Genomic DNA, 22,738 nt, shown 5'->3' with positions numbered 1-22,738 from the left:
TTGCTACTTATTTGATAGCTTGGAAGCATGTTTGTTAGTTGCGGTAAGACAATAGCATTTGCTTGAATGCGCTTATCCGCTTTGGGGGAAATTAGGGTAATGGGGCAGATTTTACTTGAGTTTTGTACTACTCTTCCGCCCATTCCCGTAATTTCATAATTGGCTTGTTTTGTTGGCAATTTTAATTTATTTTGGGCCTTAGACGCTATAAAGGATCGTTGGGACCCTTGGTCTATTAGGGCTCTTAGTTTGAACAGTTCTCCTCGATGTTCGATGGAGACAACTGCTGTGGGTAGTAGTACTCTACTATGATTTTCGCTGTGTAGCGTTTGAGTTTTTAATGCCTTGGAGCAGCATGGTGTCTCTTGGCAATTTTGTTGCGTTTCTGTTTCGGGAGTTGCTGTTGCAACTAAACCCGTGGCTTTTTTTGAAAAAGCGCTACTTTGAGATGTGTTGGGAAAGTTGTTTATGTGCAACATAGAATGATGCCTTTTGTGGCAATATACGCAGTTAAATTTGCTTTCGCAAGCATTGAGATTGTGTGAGTGGGACAAGCAGTTTGTGCAGAGTCTTTTTGACCTGACAAAGTTGTTCCTTTCATTCACATTCAATTTTTTAAATTTTTCGCAAGCTTTTAGCTTATGCCCTCCTGTACATAGTTCGCATGACGTGAATATATTTTGTTCAGATGTGAACGATTGTGCTTTGAAAAAGCTTCTATTTAAATTGTTGTTGTTATTGACTTGGGGTCTATTGAAGCTTCTGTTTAGGTCGGGTTGAACGTTTTTAGTTCTGACTGTTTTTTTATCTACCCTTTCTGCAATTTCATATTGGGCAGTTAGGAAATCTTTCATTTGCTGCCACGTTGGGCAGTCTCTTCTTGATGAGAGCGATTGCTCCCATAGAAGTAATGATTTTTCTGGTAATGCTGCGGTGCATACGTTTACCAGAATAGGGTCCCAACTGTCTGTGGGAACATTTTGTGTCGTTAGAACCGACAAACAATTTGAAACAGTGGATTCTAATTTTATGAATTCTTCACTTGTTTCTTTTTGAATTTTCGGCAAGTTCATGAGTATGGTTACTTGCTTGTCGACCAATACTCTTTTGTTTTCATATCTGGCTTTCAGAGCTTCCCAAGCCAAATTGAAATTGTCATCACTCAATGCGAACTGTTTTACTATTACGCCTGCTTGACCTTTTGTCTTGTATCGGAGATGATACAATTTTTGCGCTTGCGATAGTTTTGGATGGTTTATGTACACGGCAGTAAACATGTCCCGGAAGGACGGCCATTGTTCATAACCTCCATGGAATATTTCTGTATCGCACGCTGGCACTTTGAGATGAATGCCTGTTGCCTCTTGGGCTTGCAATTGTGGTAACTCTACTCTACTGTGGGGAGCAGGTGCAATTGATTTTATGAGTTTTAGTTGATCTGCGATCATAATCTTTGTATCTTCATACTGGTCTAAGCAGTTTTCAAATTTGGCGTATGCAGAAGATTTAAAGTTTTCTGGTAGATCTGAATCGTCAGTATCTACAATTGCGTCATATGCAGCTTGGAGACGTGTCCAAAAATTTTCAATCGTTTGGCTTTTTATTTCTAGCGCCGATTCCGAATTGTCTTGAATCGGCGAAGAAGCAAATCGAGTGCAGTATTTTATTAGACAGTCACTCTCTGAAATGAATTTGGAGTATGATATGTCTTTCCCCCTCTTTTGTTTTGTAGCACCTTGCTTAGAGCGTGTAGCTTCTGCAGGTGTACATGGACTTTTATCGTCAGAAATCATTTTAGGAATTTTCAAGAATTGAGATGTTTTAGATTCTTTTGAATCTATATTCATTTAGAAAATGTAAATTTGTAAAATATTTGTGTATATTTTCTTTCAGTGTATACTGAGAACTTAATTAACCGAGAACTCTTTTAGTTAAATAAGAGTTTTTTATTTCGTATAAAAATTAATAAAATCCGCGTTTATAGTTTATATTACTCGCCGTTGTATCTACTTTTGATGGCGTTTGTGTTTATTATTATAATAATAATTATAATAACAATAATTATAATAATTATATTATAATATTATTATTATTATTTTTTTTTTTTTTTTTTATGTATTGCGAGTATGTATTTTTTTTTTTTTCGGATTTATTGGTATGCCCTCGTACTTGTGTGCCGGAAAGGGTCAATACCTTTTGTATATACGTATGTATGTATGTGTGCACGATATGTGCTTCGTATGCATATAACTATGCTTAAATTATTTTAATATGAAGCGAACCTGCTTGTTTTTGTTGTGCAAATACAAGGGGTATTGCTTGAACCTGATGCCAATTTGGACTTTGAGTATATGAATATTTATGTGCATATATGTATATATGATATAATAATAATAAACTTGGTATGGTATAATAATAATTTTCTTTTCCTTTTTTCTCGTTTTGTTGTTAATTCGCGTTAGCAAATTCTTTTAACGTTTATTTATTTTCCAATTTGTATTAACTTCCCGCAATTTATTTGTCCTATGTATGTGTGGTATACACTATGTAGGCATACAATTTATTTACATACAATTTATTGTTGTAATCGCGATTCGAATAAGTGACGAAGGAAAGTTTGTTAAACTGGTAAAAGTGAGGCGAGACTTGCAGGTAGTTAATTTCTGCACTCAACACACATGTGTGACGGTATGTATATACTCGTATGTGTGTTCCTATATTTGCCTCTAATAAGTTATGAAAAGTATGTTCGTTAATTACCAAGCTAAGGAAAGTTGGTTTGCATGTATATATGTATGTATGTGTGTTTCAATTTGTAAATCATATGTTCCGCATTTATGTTTTCATTTATTTCTTGTTTTGTACTTTTTAATATGCCTTTTGCTTATTAGTGCAATCCGCTTGCTGCTTTAAATGCAGAAGGTGTGCCAGAAAATATTATAAGTAGAGACTTGGATGATTTTGTACGATTTTAATTTGTTTTGTGTGATTGTGTTCACAAAGAAAAGCATACATAGGCATTAGTAATTTAAATACAAGTATATATTTTATCAACTTTAATATCGGTCTTTTAAAGCACCGTATTAAATTTTACGATTCGTTTTGATGAAACTGTTTACAATTAATACAGGGTTATAATTGGTAAAACAGTTTTTTTTTTTTTTTCTAAACATACATATGTACATGCATATAAGTAAGTGGAAGCGATACACTTACCCTTTCTCGCATCAAGGGAATTTTTGGGGAGTGTATTTCTTTGTGGCTTGCCCTAATGTTTAGTTTCTTATTGTTCTTGTCCTCGCAGTTAGTATGCCTCCTATGCTCCTGTGTGCCTTTTGTATGTGCTTCGGGTATGTTGTCTTTGTTTTTATTAACCGCGCCCGGTTTAGTTTCGCGCCCGCTGGTGATTTATTTAATTTCGCGCCCGCTGTTGTTGTTGTTTTGTTTTCGTTTGGTCTTCCCTTCTTTTTGGCGCGTTTTTGTTTGCTTCACTATATTGGATATATTATATATTCCAATTGTGTTGCACTGCACTAATACTGTATATGTTAATTTTCTTTTCTTTTTTTTTTTTAATCTTAGCTCACTGAGCCCTTTTGGCTTGGTTGCTGTTTTTTTTTTTTGGTTTTAGGTATTTTTCACTTCACTGTTTTATTTTTATTTTTTCCACTTGTATAGTTTTAAGTATATGTATGATAGTCACCGCACTTTACTTTATTAAAAAATTGTTTATTGTTGTTATTATTTTCCTTTTTTTTTTTTTTTTTAAGGTGCCTTTCTGAAGGCTCGAAGGACCATGTTATAATAATTAGCGAACTCACCCTTTGGTCTACCGAAACTCACTTTTCAACCTTTTGTTATCAAAGAAATAACGCACAGAACGATTTTTTTTTTTTTGGTAATACAAGTTTCGTGACTCCGTTTTATTTATATTTAGGTATGTGTTTCACAAACGTGATAAAATCGGATAATTCAATTGGCGGCGGAATCGGCGAGCGATGATTAATGCGGGAGAAAAAAAATAACGATGCTGCGAAAATCGTATGCGCAAAGGCTTGGACGTAGACTCGTACGAAAGGAAAAGCGAAGTGAAGTGGCTGGAGTTGTCCGTCCCTTTTTCTTGTGTTCTAGTTGGAAGTGTGGTGTCATGTTTGAGTGTATTGGTGTGATGTGTAGTGATGTGGAAGGTGAGTGGTGAGTGTGGTGTGCTGTTATGATGATTTGTGTTGAAATGTGGTGTGGCTGTGTTTCATTACAGGGTAGGCCGAGAGTCATTTAGACAAGGCCATTACAGTGGGTTGTTTGTCTTCTACATTTCAACGAACTTCCATTTCGTGCTCTTTTCGAACACATAGATGGTTTCTCAAAGAGTCCAAATACATTCTCTGGCGACATAGGTAAACTGCTCCCTGATTGTGAGAAGTTGCCTGTTCTCAAATTTGAAAGTTTTCCATCCTACCAATTACCTTCTGAGGTTATTAATCCGACGCAACTTAGCACAGACCAAGCTTATATCTATAAAATATCAGAAGCTGTTATTTCCGGTCAATGTTCCTCAGATTTAGCGTCGATGCATCCAGGTAACATGTACAAATCTCGCTGGCTCACCTGTGCAAATAGAATTCTGAGATTATACATTTCTACTGACAAACCAACAAAGGAAATAAAGATTTTGGTCAAGTACATACTTACAGTTTACTCACCTTTGTGGTTCTCAGTAAGATTCAACAGTTCAATCAAAGATGGCTCGCGCCATCTCTATGCTGCAATTCAAAGGTCGAGATACTTACCTGCTAAACTGCGCAAGGTTGTCGATTCATCCATTCAACAGAATGCTTTCTGTGCTCTTCCAGAAAACATTTCCTTAGTATGATGACTGACGAACGGATAGAAGTCAGAAAGTTGGCCCTTGACCGTCTTCTGGCAGCCAGAGCAACAGAGTCTGACACTGTAAATAGAAGGGTTAGATGTAATAAAGTGCCAAAGCTGAATTTCAAAGCTAATAATTATTACGATATGATTAACTGGCAGACTATTACCTTGACTGTTCCACCAGTTCTTTGTTCAGTTTCTAACGAAGAACTCATAAAAGGGCTATCGGGAGACACTGCAGAGGTATGGAAATTTAGTGAATTCCCCTCTCACACCGTGGCAGTCGAGAGAACCGTCAAACTGGTGACAGAGGCATCTTCTAAAGTTATTGGCCCCCAATCCCGTGATCGTTTTATACGCTCTACACTGAAATCTAGGCAACAAGTGCCAACGTTTAGTACAAAATCTGATTTATCAATAAATTTGACACAGATTTAGACTAAAACAAGCCTGACATATGGTTGGTTGGTTGGGTTGGGCTTGGGAGGAACCCGAAGAGCAGCCACATCCACGCGGTGGGTTCTGGGTGACCAATACAGGTTAGCTGAGAGCTGCAACAATTTTCACCTTGCGCTGTGGCGCGCCGCCTTTTCGCTCGTATCTCGGGAACGGTTCGTCCTACGTCCATTATCACATTTCGGAAGCAAATGACGTGACAAATAACATTTGTTTCATACATTTTGCTATGAGATGCGTATTTCAGGAGCTAGGTAGACAATTTCACGATTTTAGGCGAATTTCCGAAATTTCAAGGCCGGAGTTGGGGTTGAAGATGCAATCCGATCTCAAAACAAAAAGTGGCATTGGAATCAGGAAGTACTAAGGCAACTTTTCCGCACTATTAGAAATCCCGAATCGAAAAAAGTCCGGAATCGACCCACCCTAGTACGGAATAAACCGAAGAAGAGAGAAATGTGTAATGTGCAGGTATTTAACCTCTGCACTTAAATGCAAGTATATATATGTATGTATGTAAATAATTTAACCAATGTGTGTTAATGTATATTAACAGTGATGTTTATATTGCATAAATGTATGTATATATGTATGTTTATACTTTCTCTCTTTTTTTGATGTTTGCTTTAAGATTTTTATTGCGCCTATTACTTCCTTTGAGCAATACAGCTTACTGCTTTAAGAAGTAGAAGATGTATTGCCGGAAAAATTACAAGTAGGTAAATACTTGAATAGTGCGATAATATTATCTTTTCTTTTTTTTGGAGTGGTTGCATAAACGTAGGTAAGTATACGTGGGCGGTATAATACCAAATTTAGCTCACCTTTCTTTTTTGTTTTTTAATATCGGTTATTTAATTTATACCGTATAAAAAAATATTTGAAATCCGTTTAAATAAAATGTTGCTTAAACGGTTTTGTATGCAACCGTAGTTACTAACAAACATACATACATATATACATAAAATTAAAACCAAAAAATGGAAACGATACAACTCACTTTGATTTCCCCTAGGGGTTTTTGGGTTGTACACAGAAGTGAGTGTGAGTTTTGTCCAGTTCCTCCTCTTGGTTGGATGCCAGCTGTTTATTCCGCTTTCTCTTATCTGCTTTTTTTCCTTTTAGACTCTTGTTAGAACTCGCGCCCGTATAAATTATTGTAAGTGTGTTTGTTTTTAGTTAGTTTTAATTTAGTTCGCGCCCGTTTTTTTTTTTTTTTGATTAGGTGAGATATGTATTCTCTATTTTGTGTAACAAGCACTTTTTACCTCTGTTGACACTTTCTTTTTTTTTTTTGTTTTGTTTCTAATTGTTGTATTTTGTATACGTATATATTAATTTTTTAGCACTTGTGTACTTGTTTGTATTTGAGCATAACTTTACGGCCCACTGCACTGAATATATTTTATACTTCCACAATATTTTAAATTTTTAGGATTTTTATTTTTAGCTTTTAGCCACTTTCCATGTATGTTATATATATCGTATATATGTATATTAAGGTGGGCCAAAAATATTTTTTATTTTTATTTTTCTTAGTCAACGAATAACTTTGAATGAGTTGACTCAGCCAAAAAATGTTCTAAACCTTTTTTTTTTTTTTAATGTATTGCGAGTATGTATTTTTTTTTTTTTTCGGATTTATTGGTATGCCCTCGTACTTGTGTGCCGGAAAGGGTCAATACCTTTTGTATATACGTATGTATGTATGTGTGCACGATATGTGCTTCGTATGCATATAACTATGCTTAAATTATTTTAATATGAAGCGAACCTGCTTGTTTTTGTTGTGCAAATACAAGGGGTATTGCTTGAACCTGATGCCAATTTGGACTTTGAGTATATGAATATTTATGTGCATATATGTATATATGATATAATAATAATAAACTTGGTATGGTATAATAATAATTTTCTTTTCCTTTTTTCTCGTTTTGTTGTTAATTCGCGTTAGCAAATTCTTTTAACGTTTATTTATTTTCCAATTTGTATTAACTTCCCGCAATTTATTTGTCCTATGTATGTGTGGTATACACTATGTAGGCATACAATTTATTTACATACAATTTATTGTTGTAATCGCGATTCGAATAAGTGACGAAGGAAAGTTTGTTAAACTGGTAAAAGTGAGGCGAGACTTGCAGGTAGTTAATTTCTGCACTCAACACACATGTGTGACGGTATGTATATACTCGTATGTGTGTTCCTATATTTGCCTCTAATAAGTTATGAAAAGTATGTTCGTTAATTACCAAGCTAAGGAAAGTTGGTTTGCATGTATATATGTATGTATGTGTGCTTCAATTTGTAAATCATATGTTCCGCATTTATGTTTTCTTTTATTTCTTGTTTTGTACTTTTTAATATGCCTTTTGCTTATTAGTGCAATCCGCTTGCTGCTTTAAAAGCAGAAGGGGTGCCAGAAAATATTATAAGTAGAGACTTGGATGATTTTGTACGATTTTAATTTGTTTTGTGTGATTGTGTTCACAAAGAAAAGCATACATAGGCATTAGTAATTTAAATACAAGTATATATTTTATCAACTTTAATATCGGTCTTTTAAAGCACCGTATTAAATTTTACGATTCGTTTTGATGAAACTGTTTACAATTAATACAGGGTTATAATTGGTAAAACAGTTTTTTTTTTTTTTCTAAACATACATATGTACATGCATATAAGTAAGTGGAAGCGATACACTTACCCTTTCTCGCATCAAGGGAATTTTTGGGGAGTGTATTTCTTTGTGGCTTGCCCTAATGTTTAGTTTCTTATTGTTCTTGTCCTCGCAGTTAGTATGCCTCCTATGCTCCTGTGTGCCTTTTGTATGTGCTTCGGGTATGTTGTCTTTGTTTTTATTAACCGCGCCCGGTTTAGTTTCGCGCCCGCTGGTGATTTATTTAATTTCGCGCCCGCTGTTGTTGTTGTTTTGTTTTCGTTTGGTCTTCCCTTCTTTTTGGCGCGTTTTTGTTTGCTTCACTATATTGGATATATTATATATTCCAATTGTGTTGCACTGCACTAATACTGTATATGTTAATTTTCTTTTCTTTTTTTTTTTTTTTAATCTTAGCTCACTGAGCCCTTTTGGCTTGGTTGCTGTTTTTTTTTTTTGGTTTTAGGTATTTTTCACTTCACTGTTTTATTTTTATTTTTTCCACTTGTATAGTTTTAAGTATATGTATGATAGTCACCGCACTTTACTTTATTAAAAAATTGTTTATTGTTGTTATTATTTTCCTTTTTTTTTTTTTTTTAAGGTGCCTTTCTGAAGGCTCGAAGGACCATGTTATAATAATTAGCGAACTCACCCTTTGGTCTACCGAAACTCACTTTTCAACCTTTTGTTATCAAAGAAATAACGCACAGAACGATTTTTTTTTTTTGGTAATACAAGTTTCGTGACTCCGTTTTATTTATATTTAGGTATGTGTTTCACAAACGTGATAAAATCGGATAATTCAATTGGCGGCGGAATCGGCGAGCGATGATTAATGCGGGAGAAAAAAAATAACGATGCTGCGAAAATCGTATGCGCAAAGGCTTGGACGTAGACTCGTACGAAAGGAAAAGCGAAGTGAAGTGGCTGGAGTTGTCCGTCCCTTTTTCTTGTGTTCTAGTTGGAAGTGTGGTGTCATGTTTGAGTGTATTGGTGTGATGTGTAGTGATGTGGAAGGTGAGTGGTGAGTGTGGTGTGCTGTTATGATGATTTGTGTTGAAATGTGGTGTGGCTGTGTTTCATTACAGGGTAGGCCGAGAGTCATTTAGACAAGGCCATTACAGTGGGTTGTTTGTCTTCTACATTTCAACGAACTTCCATTTCGTGCTCTTTTCGAACACATAGATGGTTTCTCAAAGAGTCCAAATACATTCTCTGGCGACATAGGTAAACTGCTCCCTGATTGTGAGAAGTTGCCTGTTCTCAAATTTGAAAGTTTTCCATCCTACCAATTACCTTCTGAGGTTATTAATCCGACGCAACTTAGCACAGACCAAGCTTATATCTATAAAATATCAGAAGCTGTTATTTCCGGTCAATGTTCCTCAGATTTAGCGTCGATGCATCCAGGTAACATGTACAAATCTCGCTGGCTCACCTGTGCAAATAGAATTCTGAGATTATACATTTCTACTGACAAACCAACAAAGGAAATAAAGATTTTGGTCAAGTACATACTTACAGTTTACTCACCTTTGTGGTTCTCAGTAAGATTCAACAGTTCAATCAAAGATGGCTCGCGCCATCTCTATGCTGCAATTCAAAGGTCGAGATACTTACCTGCTAAACTGCGCAAGGTTGTCGATTCATCCATTCAACAGAATGCTTTCTGTGCTCTTCCAGAAAACATTTCCTTAGTATGATGACTGACGAACGGATAGAAGTCAGAAAGTTGGCCCTTGACCGTCTTCTGGCAGCCAGAGCAACAGAGTCTGACACTGTAAATAGAAGGGTTAGATGTAATAAAGTGCCAAAGCTGAATTTCAAAGCTAATAATTATTACGATATGATTAACTGGCAGACTATTACCTTGACTGTTCCACCAGTTCTTTGTTCAGTTTCTAACGAAGAACTCATAAAAGGGCTATCGGGAGACACTGCAGAGGTATGGAAATTTAGTGAATTCCCCTCTCACACCGTGGCAGTCGAGAGAACCGTCAAACTGGTGACAGAGGCATCTTCTAAAGTTATTGGCCCCCAATCCCGTGATCGTTTTATACGCTCTACACTGAAATCTAGGCAACAAGTGCCAACGTTTAGTACAAAATCTGATTTATCAATAAATTTGACACAGATTTAGACTAAAACAAGCCTGACATATGGTTGGTTGGTTGGGTTGGGCTTGGGAGGAACCCGAAGAGCAGCCACATCCACGCGGTGGGTTCTGGGTGACCAATACAGGTTAGCTGAGAGCTGCAACAATTTTCACCTTGCGCTGTGGCGCGCCGCCTTTTCGCTCGTATCTCGGGAACGGTTCGTCCTACGTCCATTATCACATTTCGGAAGCAAATGACGTGACAAATAACATTTGTTTCATACATTTTGCTATGAGATGCGTATTTCAGGAGCTAGGTAGACAATTTCACGATTTTAGGCGAATTTCCGAAATTTCAAGGCCGGAGTTGGGGTTGAAGATGCAATCCGATCTCAAAACAAAAAGTGGCATTGGAATCAGGAAGTACTAAGGCAACTTTTCCGCACTATTAGAAATCCCGAATCGAAAAAAGTCCGGAATCGACCCACCCTAGTACGGAATAAACCGAAGAAGAGAGAAATGTGTAATGTGCAGGTATTTAACCTCTGCACTTAAATGCAAGTATATATATGTATGTATGTAAATAATTTAACCAATGTGTGTTAATGTATATTAACAGTGATGTTTATATTGCATAAATGTATGTATATATGTATGTTTATACTTTCTCTCTTTTTTTGATGTTTGCTTTAAGATTTTTATTGCGCCTATTACTTCCTTTGAGCAATACAGCTTACTGCTTTAAGAAGTAGAAGATGTATTGCCGGAAAAATTACAAGTAGGTAAATACTTGAATAGTGCGATAATATTATCTTTTCTTTTTTTTGGAGTGGTTGCATAAACGTAGGTAAGTATACGTGGGCGGTATAATACCAAATTTAGCTCACCTTTCTTTTTTGTTTTTTAATATCGGTTATTTAATTTATACCGTATAAAAAAATATTTGAAATCCGTTTAAATAAAATGTTGCTTAAACGGTTTTGTATGCAACCGTAGTTACTAACAAACATACATACATATATACATAAAATTAAAACCAAAAAATGGAAACGATACAACTCACTTTGATTTCCCCTAGGGGTTTTTGGGTTGTACACAGAAGTGAGTGTGAGTTTTGTCCAGTTCCTCCTCTTGGTTGGATGCCAGCTGTTTATTCCGCTTTCTCTTATCTGCTTTTTTTCCTTTTAGACTCTTGTTAGAACTCGCGCCCGTATAAATTATTGTAAGTGTGTTTGTTTTTAGTTAGTTTTAATTTAGTTCGCGCCCGTTTTTTTTTTTTTTTTGATTAGGTGAGATATGTATTCTCTATTTTGTGTAACAAGCACTTTTTACCTCTGTTGACACTTTCTTTTTTTTTTGTTTTGTTTCTAATTGTTGTATTTTGTATACGTATATATTAATTTTTTAGCACTTGTGTACTTGTTTGTATTTGAGCATAACTTTACGGCCCACTGCACTGAATATATTTTATACTTCCACAATATTTTAAATTTTTAGGATTTTTATTTTTAGCTTTTAGCCACTTTCCATGTATGTTATATATATCGTATATATGTATATTAAGGTGGGCCAAAAATATTTTTTATTTTTATTTTTCTTAGTCAACGAATAACTTTGAATGAGTTGACTCAGCCAAAAAATGTTCTAAACCTTTTTTGTAGATCGGTAAATTTCCTATAAGAATAAGTGTTTATTCTCGCTTACCAATTATTTGTTTGTGTACATTAAAAATCCAAACAAAATAAACAAAATTTTCTGTGTTATTTACATATTGTGGGAAATCAAAAATGTCGATGAGGCACCTCTTAATAGTAATATTAAGAGCTCAGGTCTTACCAGAATTTGTGATTAGTCATGTCGGATAAGATTTTCATGGTAACTAAGAGAAATAAAAATAAAAAATATTTTTGGCCCACCTTAATGTATATATATATTTTTTTCCGTAATGCCTTTCTTTTAGGCTCGAAGGACTATGTAATGTTTTATGTATCACCTTTTCCGCAATCACCGTATCTATATTTTTTTCCAAAATTGCGATTAAAAAATTCGTTTTCACTTCACTTCAAGTTGCTAGTAACGTCTGAATTTATTTTCTTAAAAATTACAAAACACAAATGTATTTGAAATTAACCCAAGAGATTCGCAAACTTTTAATGTAATATAAATGTAAACGTTCTATTTATGTTCGCAACGTAGCGCCAGAATAATAGTTTTTAACAAGTTGTCCGTCCTTTTGTATTTTTCTTCGGCGAGAGCAGGTGATGGTGTGTGATGTCATTATGTGTGTGTTAGAGCGTGGTGGATGATGCGATGCGATGATACGTAGATGTGTGGGATTTACATTATAAAGATTTGTTACAATTTTTTTTGTTAAAAATGTATGCAGAATGTGCGTCAATTCACAACTGCCATGCACAATAGTAATTTACAATAAATTGACCGAATCAGCGGTTCATATATCATTAGATTCTGCAATGGGTGCTCTCGCGCCAGTATACCAGTATCAACGACACGTATACAAAAGTATATGAGAAACGCTGATAAAGCCAGATCTGTCCTAATCAAATAAACAAGAGTATCAAACATAAGACTTTGAACTCATACCACACCATACCCGAATGCAAGACATGCATACACATGCATAGGCATGCACAGACCGCACGATAAGCACTTGTTTACGACAAATAATACAATCAGACTTTAGACCTAAGCCACAAAAAATGAATATGTTATCAACTTATATATAATATATAACACATAGGATAATACGAAAACATGTTCATTTAAGTATGTGAATTTCTAGAATAAAGATCTTATTCTGCAAAAGTAAATACATATTTTTTTAACCATTCATAAGTATATGAATTAACTGAGGGCTCAACCGCTCTTTGCTGGGAAGGAGGAGATCGCACAACAGGACTTCGGCATCCTTAAGAATTTTCGAAGCGCATAAAGAAGGACATCTAAATCCTTAAGCTGAAATCTTTAGTAAAGAATGCCAAAATCTTTAAATCTTCCTTAACGAAGACAGACACTCACAAAATGAGTCAAGGAGCAAAACGGACAATGACAAAGGAGGAACAGTTACAATTATGCACAACCTCAAAGAGTATTTAAAACATACCAGCCTCCACAAGAACGCATGGATGTCGACGAACCTCAAAGAAACAGTGGGTACTAACGAAATTACTCTAACAGAAACATTATTCCGCAAAAGATACAAAGGATCAACGTACACCAACAGCCTGAACCTCAGCCAGAACAAACCTTCAGACACATGGAAGAAGCTCACGATACATCGAGTACTTTTTTAGGCTAAAGGATGGACTACCTTGCCTTACACTCAAGGATGGTCCGACACAACAAGAAGTGAATATCATGATCGAAAAAATGCAGAATAGGTATTTTTTTGATATGTAGTTGTTTGTAGGGCCTGAGTCGATCATGAGTATATCAATAGATCCTATATGGACAAAATCAATGCATGAATATTCAATCATGACTAGTAAAAGAGTAATACATCTGTTAAGCCATGATTTACCATTTTTTGAACTAGAAGATATTAAAGATTTTGATATGATAATAAGATTTTGTGGATTGAAAAAATTAAATGCAGAAATACATTTCACGTCACTACAATTAAAATATACAAATAAAAACAAAAATCAAAAAATAAATTACACAAATGATAATAAAGATTATGACGAGGAGATTAGAGAAATAATTAGGAGAAATAATAAAACAGAAAAGTTACCCTTTACCACAACGATAGAAGCAACCATTAGGACAGAAAGTAATGAACCTGTTTGGACGAAACAATACCAATATCCGTATGCAGATAATGATATCGTCAATTCAGAAATAAAAAAATTATTAAAGAATAATATAATACAACCTAGCAGAAGTCCTTATAACTCACCAGTTTGGACAGTACCAAAAAAGGGTATAGATGAAAATGGAAAACCCAAGAAAAGATTAGTGATAGGTTTTCAAAAATTAAATTCAAAAACTATAACAGATAGATATCCCATTCCGGATATAAACATGACAATACAAGCGTTAGGTAAAGCTAAATATTTTTCCACGATAGATCTAGAAGCAGGGCCCGAATCGCGGCAGTCGTGAGCGAGCAAGTAATCGTATCGAGTGAAATTTCGTAACGTGTCGAGTGTGCGGATCGTCGCACTCGACACGAAACGAATAGAAATTTTATGAAATAACTTCCCTGGTGTAGCTGTAAATGACATTTTCGAATACATTCAAATACGAAACAAAACAAGTATTTGAATTTGAATTCAATGCAAATCTTATATATAAAAATGAATCGCAAAATGTGTTGGTAAGCGCATAACTCAACAACGCTTAGAACAATTTTGCCAATTCTTTTTTTAAAATGTTCTTTGAGGTTCAAGGAAGGTTTTTACGGCAAGAAAAATTCGAATAATTGACGGAAAACCCTTAAAACCAGCCCTTTTCTTTTTCCCATACAAACGAGTGAATGTTTGTTTATTAGTAACGCTGAGAGAACGACTGAACCAATCTTGATGAAATTTTCAGAGAATGTTCTGGGAGGATCGGGGAAGGTATAGAAATAAAAAAACCTGTATGCTTTTCGTGAAGAAGAGTCGGAAAATTGGACAATTCCAAAAAGTTAATTTTTTCCATACAAATTTTTTTAAATTTTTTTGTTTTGTTTTTCAATTATTTGAATCGTTCAAATTTGTCGTTTGCTTCAAAAATTTTTGAAAATTATTCAGTGAAATTGTTATGTGTGTTGCATACAAAGTGATCAATTACAGATTGAAATTTGCTACGATGTCACGAAGAGGTCCCGCTAATATCGGTCGGCGTTCTTTTTGGCATCAACATACATTAGTAGCCCAAGGCACATGACCGAGTATTCCCAGGATGCGATGACATACGTGCGGTGTTATGGATCGCGGTCAATTAGCAAGCGATCGTCACGATGTCACAGCAAGACTTTTCAAACAACAGCTTCGATGGACTTTATCTTGAAGCAACGTATATATGGTGCTGTTAGATGCTAGATGTACTCTTTTGAGTGGCAAAAGAGAGGTTTGCCGCACGCATACATTCTTCTTTGGATGGTGGATGGTGGTTACACCAGATCATATTGATGAAACCATTTCTGCGGAAATTCGTGATCCAGAGAAAGATCCAGTATTATACGAAGTGGTAGAAACCAATATGGTTCATGGACCTTGCATCCACTACAATCGCTTTTCGGTTTGTATATCTGATAATAAATGCACGAAACACTATCCAAGTGCTTTTCTCTCGGAAACACAAACTCATCGGCATCGTACACCAGATAACAATGCCAGAACATTCAGCATTCAATTTAAAAGAGTGGGCCGGTGGAAAATTTTAAGTAAAGATAACATAAGTCGGTATATTCCTGAAAAGGTGGCAAAGTTCGGCAATGTATGTGCAGTGTTGCATACAGTTAAAAAATTCAACATATTGAAAATATTTTGTAAATGAAAACAATAATATAGAAATAGATACGGGAAATGAGACTCAATTAACTAAATTGGTCATAAAATTAGAGATCATATTATCCAGTATTTTATTATCTAAATGAATTAAACGTTCCAACAACATTTGAATTCATGTTTTGTTCTAATAAATATATTTTCAATAAAAACAGGAACTTGGAATTAACATATCGTATATATTGGTGTTTATTTCTTAATTTTTCTCTTTAAAATTTCAAGCTCATGAGTTTTAATCTGCAACTCTACAGCTTTTTTGCATATCTGCTTGATGTACATCTTCTTTTATTTGCAGCGATCTCTTCTTTTAAGCAATTAGTTTCTCAAGATTTTTACTTCTACTGCAACATCTATCCCCGTAGCATGGAGGAGTTGCTCTTCTGCTACAGTTAAAAGCTTTTCCTCGTACTGACCACCACCAGTCTTTTGTTTCGAGGCTTTTTTGAAAGAAATTTTCTTTTTTATATTGTGCTTTTGATCAGCAAATACCTATTTTTGTATTTTATTATTATCTTTATCATTCTATTCATCATTTCGTCAAAATTTAGCATCTTTCATCGGTGGCCCGCAGCGTTAAGTTTTAGCGTCAATGTACCCCATAGCTTATTTAATGCAACTTTGCCTTGCCCACAATTAGGCAAAATATTATTTGCTAAATTCTGATGCTGTAGTATAAAATTACTCATCAAATTTTTTTGGTGCATATTTGTCCTTAAATCATTATTTATAATTATAATACATGTTAAATAAACTCAATAAAAGAAAAATAACTTATATTTCACTTCCGATTAATTTTAACTGTTATATTCAAACTTTTTTTTTTAATTTGTACTATAACGGTTCTCAAATAGCTAACGAGTGAGATTTCGATTCTTTCGTACAAACGAGAACACGTTATCGAATGAGGAAATTTCAAATTTCGAAAGTGCGCATTCGATAGCGAGTACAACGATCCGAAAACAAAAAAATTTCATAAATTTCGTTCGTTAACGTGTGCCGCGATTCGGGCCCAGGATTTCACCAAATTTTAATAAAAAAAGAAGATAGGGCAAAAACAGTATTTTCCATAAATGGAACAAAATACGAATTCATACGAATGCCCTTCGGATTAAGAAATGCACCCTCAATATTTTAAAGATGTGTTAATGATATTCTACGAGAATATATAAATAAATTTGCGTTTGTATATATCGACGACGTGTTAATATATTCTTCGACATCTGAAGAACATATTAAACACATCCAAATAATAGTAAGCGCACTACATAAAGCAAATATGAAAATCTCTGATAAAAAAATCACACTTCTTTAAAAATCAAGTCGAATATTTAGGACATATAATAACACATAATAGGATAACAGTAGATCCAAAGAAAGTAGAAACATTAGACAAGTATCCGATACCTCAAACCCTGAAAGAATTAAGGTCATTTTGAGGTATGGCGGGATATTATATGAAATTTATACAAGGATATAGCAAAATAACATAACCACTAACCATACATCTACAAGGAGAAAATGGTATAACAAGTAAAAAAATGTCAGCTAAGAAAGAAATTAAATTAGATAAAGAAACTATTAAAGCTATACAAATAATTAAAACAAAATTAAAAGAACAAGTTGAACTATTTCAATCAGATTTCTCAAAACCTTTTGACTTAACTACAGATGCGAGTAATTTCGTCATAGGAGGAGTTTTATCACAAGAAAAGAAACCTATATTTTTATATCAAGATCATTAACAAAAACAGAAGAAAATTATTAGCAATAGTATGGGCTATAGGAAAACTTAGGAATTATATTTACGGTATAGCAGATTTAACTATACACACTAATCACCAGGCATTAATATTTTCTATTTCGGACAAAAATCCAAATATAAAACTAAAAAGATGGAAAAATTTTATACAAGAAGCTGGAGCAAAAATAGTATACAAACCAGGAAATCAAAGCGTAGTAGCAGATGCATTATCAAGACAAAAATTTAACACTTCAACAATAGAATCGATGCACTCGACACATACATATGTAGTTCAGCAAACGAAAACTATACATACGTATTCATTTAATAATCAAATCATATTAAAGAATACTAAACGAAATAAAAAAGAAACATAAACGACTTTTCCAAAGTATCACAGACATATTATTGAATATCAAAACACTGACTATCTAACAAAAACCTTAAGAGAAATTTTTACACCTAATTTCAATAACGCGATTAAAATTGATGAACAAGAACTATTCACAATAAAATCACTACTAAGTAAACATTTTCTAAACTACAAGCTCTTTATAGCACAAAATCTAGTCGAAGACATAACAGACAAAAACAAGCAATTGGAAACTATAACAAATACACATAACCGAGCGCATAGAAATGAGAAAAATAACGCGATGGAAATTAGACAACAATACTTTTGGAGAGATATCGCGAAAGAAATCAAAAACTTTGCACGAAACTGTTCAAATTGTTATGAACAAAAATACGAACGTAGTCGTAGACCAACAAAACAACTGATAGGCAAAACACCAGCAACAAATCTACCAGGAAAATATTTAAGTATAGATATATTCCACATAGGGAATAGAACATATATAACTACGTGTATGCGTAGTATGTGTAGGTACTCAAAATATTTATTAATGAGAGAAATAGCAGATAAAGTCAACACCGTAGACAAACTAGAAGAAATTCTCACACTTACATACCCATATTGTAAAAACCTATAAACCGACAATGAGAGTATATTCACATCGATAACTTATATGTCACTATACCGACGACTACATATAACACATAAAGGCTAGCCAGTGAAAAACGCTACTCCCTTCCTTCCTTTTCCTTGCTTATCGGCAAAATGTGTGCACAGTCAAAAACGTGGTAAAAACGCAGAAATCAGCCATCTTTGCTTTGTTTTCATTTGAACAATGTTGCCATTGCCCAATACGCATATATACATAGTTTTGAGCACATCTTTGTTTTCAATTACAATTTTTTACAATATAAAATATCAAAACTGAAAACAAACTATTAAAAATAGTTTATATATTTACAAATAATAGCATTCGACCCTGATTTTGAGTTATTTTAAGAAAATTTCAAACAAATTTGACAGATTGAATTATAAAAGTTGATAATTACTGCAGTATATCGATATTGGCAACCTTGCGTTGTGAGAGAGCAATCAGCTGCGACGTTTGTGGCGGCAAAATCCAAATGTCGCGGATTCTCACGTCATCGTCACGTCAGAGAGAAGGGAGTAGCGTTTTTCACTGTTCAGTTACATTGCGCGCCCATAAGATAGGTCGTGCCAGCTGACACGACCCACGATTCTGCGTTGTTCACTAACTAGCCTAATAATCGTACGCCAACAGCTCATTCGACATCAAACGGTTCAGTTAAACGATTACATAACACACTGATAGAAATCGAAGGAACATTAGCTAAACAAAATAACACCGATCCAGTTACGGAAATATTTAACGCAGCATACGAGTATAATGGGACAATACACTCGGTGACAAAACAAAAACCAGTGGAAGTATTTTTCAATAGAAAGAATTATCCGGAAATAAAACAATTGATTGAAAAAACAAGAAAAAACGTTAACTTCGGTTGCACCGAAGCTAAATAACCTTCACAGCTTTTCTGTTAGTAACTATGTGTTCAGTTTGTATGGAAGCTATATGCTATAGTAATCCGTTCTGAACAATTTTTTTGGAGATGACATTGGTGCTTTAAAAAATAATATATACCAAATTTCGTGAATATATCTTGTCAAATGTGAAAGTTTTCCATACAAGCATTTGATTCCGATCGTTCAGTTTGTATGGCAGCTATATGCTATAGTTAACCGATCTGAACAATTTTTTCGGAGATTATATTGTTGCTTTAGAAAATAATGTATACCAAATTTCGTGGATATATCTTGTCAAATGTGAAAGTTTTCCATACAAGAACTTGATTCCGATCGTTCAGTTTGTATGGCAGCTATATGTTATAGTTAACCGATCTGAACAATTTTTTCGGAGATTATATTGTTGCTTTAGAAAATAATGTATACCGAATTTCGTGAATATATCTTGTCAAATGTGAAAGTTTTCCATACAAGCATTTGATTCCGATCGTTCAGTTTGCATGGCAGCTATATGTTATAGTGGTCCGATATCGGTCGTTCCGACAAATGAGCAGCTTCTTGAAGACAAAATGACGTTTGCAACATTTCAAAACGATATCTTAAAAACTGAGGGACTAGTTCGTATATATACAGACAGACGGACGGACGGACGGACAGACAGACGGACATGGCTAAATCGACTCAACTCAACATACTGATCATTTATATATATATACTTTATAGGGTCTCCGACGCTTCCTTCTGGGTGTTACAAACATCGTGACAAAGATAATATACCCTGTTCAGGGTATAACAAAGACAAAGTTTTAAAATAGCATAATAAAAAAAGAACACAAAAAGTTTATGAACCAAAATAAATAGTTCTCGCACTGTCAAAACGACGTACAAAAACGGAACAAAAATATTTAAAATACATAGTTATAGAAAACCGTGAGGACACAGTTTTAGTAGAGAGAGGAGGAAGACAACATGTCTTATATAAAGATAACATTCGTAACCCTCGTATTGAATTTAATAATAAACATAAAAGCATACACAGTGAGCAATCTAAAAAATAAAAAAATTATCTTCACCGAAACTGACGACACATACCTATATGAAGATACCGAATATTTATACCATTTATTTTATTTAACGACAATAATGGATAAATATAAACAGATAGGATATAGATCATTTGGGAGGACACAACAGGATATCATAAACGAGAATAGAATCTCAAATTTAATTGAACAAACTATTTCACACTCAATACAAAAAAGATCAATAAACATTTTAGGGACTATAATAAAATTTATAACTGGGACTCCAGATCATGACGATCTTATTGAAATAAAAACACATTTAAATGAAAGAATAGAAAATAATAATCAACAAAGAGTAATTAACACTTTGAACAATTAGTTTCAAAGGTTGATCCTCAATCAATCTCAACAAGCCTGGTCATATCAGAAACTTTAAAGGAATTAGAAACCCTATTCGAAACTATAAATTCTGTAAAGACAGGAAATTACTTGTCTAAATCTTTAAATTTAAATGATATAAAACAAATAATAAAAAACGAAAAATTAGATATTCCAGTTTTAAATGTAATGAAATACTCCACAATGTAGGTAATTAGAGTTAAGGATACATATGTAATCATTTATAAATATCCTTTAATAACGCAAAAATGTAAATTATTTAAAATAACATCGTTAAGCTATCTACATGGCAAATATATATTAGACAAATATACATATGGCTCAATGTAATATAAATAATTATTCAAGAGTAAAAGAATGTAAACAGTCACTAAATAATTTTATATGTACAACCAACAAGGATAATGAATGTATTTCGAAATTAGTGCTAAAAGAAAAAGCAAATTGTAAAACTATTGAAGAAACAAATGCAATTTCACAATTTTAGAATATGGTAATATAATATTAGATGGAAAATATGAAATTAATAACGAAACTATTTCAGGAGTAAACTTGATCCAGTTTACTGACACCATTAAAATAAATGGACGAAAGTACACACCATAACAATTGATGAAGTAATCAACTCCAATGAAGAAACTAAGTTTACGAATATCCGGAAGTTACATAAACTACTCATTCCAATTGAGGATCACCCGATCCAAACTTTATGCTACTCAATCACAACCTTTGGAATTATAATCCTGATAATTTGGACACTACTCAAATTAATCAAACTACGACAAGTTACTCAAGAAAGAAAGAAACTACACGAACTTCAACAATTCACAGCCACCTTTACATTATAAAAATTAGGGCATTTTATTTTTTTTTTTTTTATAAGAGAGAGGAAAGTTAATACCAGTATCAACGACACTTACACAAATTAAAAGACCAGACACTTGCTCACTTCGGCAATCACATTTATTCTGATTTTTTTCTGATTCGATACAGTTTCTTTTACTTAAAAAACTAAGCCTACCAAGCCTACGCAAATACCAAATGGAATAAACAGGTTGTTGTTGATGGTGTCAGGTATGCGATCAGCGGACGCTTTCCATAGATTTAGTTACCGCAAGTTGATGTCGCTTAGCGTGCCGTGTGCAAACTTTACAACGCAGCATGCCGTTATCATACCTTTTCAATGAAGGTCATCCACAATAAATGTTCGGGCAGTATCAATTGCTAATTATTGTTGTAGGGTGTCATTTACATATATGATTTTCTTTTAGAATTACTACAGCTAAGCGTAATTAGATTATGAATGGTAATAATGAAGAAAAAGACACGACCGGATTCAATGATGCCTTTAAGGGAGTTGAGATGAGGGTCGATCCACTAACTATACCCCTCCATAAGATCGAATCGTCCCCGGTTCGATGACCAGCTCTTGTTTTAGGCTACAGTTCAATAGGATGGTTTCGTTACTCCATCAACATTGCATTTGTATTGTATCATTTAAAAGTGCAACGCCATCAGTAGGTTGTGATGCAGATGTTAACAGTTGTTGTGACAGTGTGCCTTTTTTTAATTGGTTTGGCATACAAATATCCAAAAAACAAAAAGTAGGATTTCATTTTTACATTTTTTTATCTTGAACTTAAAATAAAGGTAAATATTCAAGATTACATGTTTGTGGATTTTATTTTATTACTAATTTCTTATAATTTTTTATATGTATACATTTTTTAATTTCTGGCATATAAGTTGATTATAACAGTATGAATAATGAGTTTACATACAAAAAATGTCTAACGTATATTGCTTTTGTGAATCTTTTTACCATCTATTAGTACCGTTGTTCCCAAGTCCTTTTCAATAACCTTTTCAATATAAATACTGCTGAACTTGTTGCCCAGTCTTTTATTCCTTTTAAGAAACACCTTTTCGCCAGGCTTATACGTTTTAGTATTTTTGTTTTTATTAAATCTGCCTAGCGTTTTTTCTTGTGCAAGTTTCAATTTATTTTTTATCGTTTCTAGTGTTTCTATTGATGAGCTATAGAGAGCTTCAATTGGCTTCAAGTTTGTGAC

The 22,738-nt window shown here is 34.0% G+C and overlaps 1 long non-coding RNA gene across 1 annotated transcript; it reads right to left on the bottom strand.

The window, feature by feature from the left end:
- Nucleotides 1–3,552: 3,552 nt before the first annotated feature.
- On the bottom strand, nt 3,553–8,750 carry LOC125776417 (uncharacterized). Its single transcript, XR_007421697.1, has 2 exons — nt 5,040–8,750; nt 3,553–4,948 (listed from the first exon to the last, which is right to left on the bottom strand). It is a non-coding gene; the product is annotated as an uncharacterized LOC125776417 (long non-coding RNA).
- Nucleotides 8,751–22,738: the final 13,988 nt, after the last annotated feature.

This window comes from Bactrocera dorsalis, chromosome 2 (genome assembly GCF_023373825.1).
Source record: "Bactrocera dorsalis isolate Fly_Bdor chromosome 2, ASM2337382v1, whole genome shotgun sequence".
NCBI classification, from domain to species: Eukaryota; Metazoa; Arthropoda; class Insecta; order Diptera; family Tephritidae; genus Bactrocera; species Bactrocera dorsalis.
This window is presented reverse-complemented; position numbering and strand designations above follow the sequence as displayed.